Here is a 4,789-nt window from a genome sequence, read left to right on the forward strand (position 1 = left end):
CTGGTGATGATCAGGAAGCAGAGCAGAGAGGGGAGGGGGAAGAGAGACTGCCAGAGGCACCATGACACTTTTATTAGAATGTTCCTCCTTGTTCCAGGACAGTCCTGGGTGCACTCCATCCGTTCTTCATGATGTATGTAGGTGATGAAACCAACACCCCCAATTGGTTTTCCTTCTGAGTAACAGAGTTGTCTGACATGTTGGATATTGTGGTATTAGAACATTGATACAACAAGCAGAGTTCTCCAATGGTTCTTTTGCCAAAACCCCATGACACCTTGAGTCAAACTTTTGATTGAAGAAGGGTTAATCAGCTGACAAGAGGTGACACTTTCCCTATTCCCTGTTTTGGGGAATTGACAGATTTGGTTAAAAAATGGTTAAGTAAAGGTTAGGTTTATTAGAAGGATTCTGGCAGGTGCCTGTGATACATAAGACCAAATACATTTCTTCTTTTTGACACAGGATGTCTTTCTTGTCCAGGAAAGGCAGGTAAGAGAAGTTCATACTCATTAATTTTGCTCATGTTTGAAACACTAGGTTGCAGTTTCCCTGGCTTGGTTGTAACTGCAAGTGACTAAGATAACGCTATAACAGATGCCTGCTGCGTCTCATTACCTTCTGGGAGACACCTGTGTCCTTTTTGTTTGAGAGGAGCTATGATGGTTGAGAAGTGTAGATCTGAATTTATGCCATAAAAAAAAAAAAAAACAATTACAGTAAGGTGGGCTTAAAAACCCAGTTTACTTCACATTAGTTTTGCTTAAATAAAGTCCTAAATACCCACTCCAACCAAAATGGTGTGTTGGTGCTTCTAACATTACCTTGTAGTATTGTTCTCATAATGAGTTTGGGTTAGTGTTGAAAAAATACTTTTGATGGGTTGTTAGGGGCTGTAAGCTAGCAGGGGAGAGTGTAAATGTCATGGTGGCCTGTCAGTTACTCTCCCCCTCCCCCGCCTTCTCTGCCTTGGATGCGACCAGCTGTACTCACTCACCTCATTACTGCCTCAGCCTTCATAAGGATCCCTTGGATCTTCAGTCGACGCCAGTTCGTTGTTCCTCCAATGGTGCTTAGTCTGGCCTAGTCACGCTCCTGTATTTTGTCATGCTCCATGTCACTAATTGTTCCTCTCGCTCTGCCTCAGGAAAATCCAGCTCTGGTTCCCACCTGATCGCGATCCTCTGGTCTCTCATGCTTTGCTTCTGGACCCGCCCTGCAAGACTCCTCCAGCCAGCCGACTCTCCTCACCCTGGGAAAAACGCCACTACTCACATTCTGCCAAATTAAACCTCCTAAACCTTCCTCTTGGTCTGAGTCTCTTTCCGGGTTTCAGCGTTTGGGTCACTCTGGTTTCATGCCTCAGCATGACAGTAAACACCCTGTGCCAATAGTTTCGCCCCCCAACTTCTATGTTCTAGAAAGGGACAGTTTTTTTTTTTATACAATCATGATTAAAAGACAACTCGGAACACATCTAAAATAGATAAAAAGATGATTGGAGTGGAACTTTAAATCAATATTAAATTACATCTTATGTGAAATCTGTTTCTCATAAACTTGTGAATAAATCAGTTCAATATTTTGGCAGTGATACTCGGGCCTAATAAACAAGAACATTACATGATCCTGTGTTAGGCTGTTCATTTCTTTGCTTTAGTGTGACATCATAACTAATCAGCACATTACATAGTGCACTGGCTTACACTCACTATAGTGGATCTTTATGAGGCGATTTTCTACTCAGTGATCCGGAGCCCAAAGCTCAGTCTGACTCAATTTCTGAGTTGGATCCTCAAAGAGCTGCAGGAATTGAGGACAAGTTTCTCTAAATGCATGAGATGCAGACAACAATGTACAGGAAAGGATGTATAATACAGATTGACTTCAATTAGTGTGCCATAGGGGAAGAATACTATCAACTCCTTTTAAAAATTGTTTTGGAAATAAATGATGGCAGAGAGAACGATGCTTGCACAAAGCTCCCTGTTTTCATTATTTGTTTTACACCTGTTCTGATTGTTGGTTAAAGTAATCATTGTTTTTATCAAGAAACTAAACTAAAATTTTTGATTTTATAAAATGTGTTTTACAGATAAGTTTTCATTCCCAGAACACACTTGTAAAAAAATAGATAATTAAATAGCTAAAACTATAACTTTTTCCTCGTCATCTCTGACCTGGCCTCAAAGATCTCACTGAAAATGACAGCAGAAAGCTGAATCATTGCTTCTGGTTTCCCTCTGTTCTCTGAGTATTGGACTGCTGCTGGTATTCCAGGTAGTTCACATAAGATTATGTGAGTTTTATTTACCTTTTCATCAGCGCAACAAGTGCTGGACTGACGATCCTGGAGCTACGCTAAGGGATGAAGATAACCTGCGAGGTGTTTGTGTGCTGCTGCCCTCTTTGATCATCATGACAAGTGGGAGCTTCTCAGACAGACACGGTTTTATTCATTTTGTCTCATGAATTAGTAATTAGAATGGAGCATTTTTCATTAAATAATTTCAATTAATGAGAAAGAATATCAATCTGATAAAATATAGCAATTCATTAATTTGTAGCAGATTAATAATTAAATCGACTTTGATCTTAATGATGTAATCAATAATTAAGAAAGGTTAAAGGACTCTGGGGCTCTTCAACTTAAGATGTTTCATTTTTACAGCATTAATAAATGCATCCATTAGAACAATATGTGAAAAGAGCTCTGTGCTCATGCACAACTGTGTGTTTTAATCTTTGGGTGTGTGCATAGGCGTGTGTTTGTTCAGGTGATTGTGCATATGTGTGTGTTTAGTTGTTTGCGTGCACATTTGTAAGTTCAGGTGTTTATGTGCAAATGTGTGTGTACAGGTGTTTGTAAGCATGTGTGTGTTTGCGCGTGTGTTCAAATCTTTGTGAGCATAAATGTGTGTGTGTATGGGAGTTTACATGCACACATGTGTTTGTGTGCGTAGGTGTTTGTCTGCATATATGTGAGTCTTTGGGTGTTCATGTGTTAGTAAGTTTGTGTCGATGGTGTGTCACCATGCATCCCGGATGACCTTTTCTGTAGCAGACGAGGAAAAAGGTTCCTTGGTTAGAATGTAAATTGTGAAATGTGGACATAGAACAAAAATATGTTTTGTTGGCAGTTTTAGGCTAAATTTTAGGTTGAATGGACAGTTTTTGACCTCATGATTTTGAACTCGTCCACCCCGGTCTAAGTCACGTTTAATTAATAATCCCCCGTTTTAGAGCACACAACGCTTAATACAATACATTTAAATATAGACAATGTCTCCTAATAACACATAATTACATATATGTAAATTTGCATTAACTACTAGAAGATAAGATAAAACACCTAAATATTACAAAAGACTACAGACCGCAGTATTTTCTTGACAGTTGTTATCAATATTAAGTTTGTTCGCAGGCAGGTGGCTACATGAAAAGAAAAAAAATGACCCGAATTTTGTCTTTCTGGGATTAGGATGAGGCACTCCTCTTCTTCAAGTTTCTGTGAGTTTGGTCCAACGTCACATGCAGCTTCGGGTTATTCATCTGTGACTCTTGGCTCAGACAAAAGATGGTCCGATACAACAGAGTGCATCAGCTTTTACAAGTTCAGCTCCAAACCATGCAGACAGAAAGGCTCAGAACTTTAATTAAAAGCTGAATGAGTCACAGAAATGAAGACATTTCAGGATGGTTTTAGAATACGAAAATCCTTCAACCACCAGGTGTTTTTTTTCCAGCTTTCTTTAGCTTAGTGTGATCTTGTCTACAGTTTTCAGATCCTGCAGCCAAAGTGTGATTTATTTACAGTTCATTTACTTAGATCCACAAACAAACCAAATGTGAGGTCCTGCTCTGACCGCTCTCTTATAAAGCTGGCATATTGTGATGGTAAGCCTGTAAACTGGAGTCTGACAGTGCAGGAGACATGAAGTTTAAGTTAAACACAGATTTTTCTGGGAAACTAATGATGTGGAGAACAAATGAACACAGTCAAACTCCAGTCAAACAGTGTGAGCCTCCAGGCTGCTTTATTTAGACGCCACATGCATGCGTGTCTCACTGTCTCTCAGCGTCAATACTTTTTTAATGTTTACTCTGTTGAAAACTTTCTTTAAATTGTGCTGGAACAGTTTCACCGCTGTTCTGTAGGTGGGTGCCATATGACTTCAGACCAATTAAACGTTCCGTTCTGAACTTGTAGATGGAAACTTGTCCGAAGCAGTGACAGTAAACAAAGCTTTTTGTCTATTATAAGGGCGGCAGTGGCTCAGGCGGTAGAGCAGGTCGTCCAATGATTGAAGGGTCGGCGCCTCGATCCCCGCTACCCCCAGTCAACCGCTGTTGTGTCCTTAGGCAAGACCCTTCATCCTCCCTGCCTCCAGTGTGGCTCCACTGTGTGAATGTGTATGAATGTTCCAGTGATGGTCAGAGGGGCTGTAGGCATGAACTGGCAGCCCCGCCTCTGTCAGTCTGCCCCAGGGCTGTTGTTGAACACCAGTAGTTACCATCACCAAGTACGAATGAATAATGGACACATTGGAAGAGCTTTGAGCATCTGAAAAAGTGCAGATAAATCCAATCCATTATTATTATTATTATTACCATGGGGGGTTAGGTGGGTAGCCCTGCTGGTGGATCTGACCTCTGGCAGCTACACGCTAACATAGATGACTAGCGACTATTCATGATGTCATTGAGTCGTAACGTCCAGATTTAAAGACCCTATTTTTTCCATGTCTCTCCGCTTAAAGGGAAATATGTTGGGGTAGAGAGAAGCAGA

General features: G+C 40.7%; 1 long non-coding RNA gene across 1 annotated transcript; it reads left to right on the forward strand.

Annotated features, from left to right (window-relative positions):
• Positions 1–930: 930 nt before the first annotated feature.
• On the forward strand, positions 931–1,304 carry LOC110014737. Its single transcript, XR_002289738.2, has 2 exons — positions 931–1,069; positions 1,148–1,304. It is a non-coding gene; the product is annotated as an uncharacterized LOC110014737 (long non-coding RNA).
• Positions 1,305–4,789: the final 3,485 nt, after the last annotated feature.

This window comes from Oryzias latipes, chromosome 10 (assembly GCF_002234675.1).
Source record: "Oryzias latipes chromosome 10, ASM223467v1".
Taxonomy (NCBI): domain Eukaryota; kingdom Metazoa; phylum Chordata; class Actinopteri; order Beloniformes; family Adrianichthyidae; genus Oryzias; species Oryzias latipes.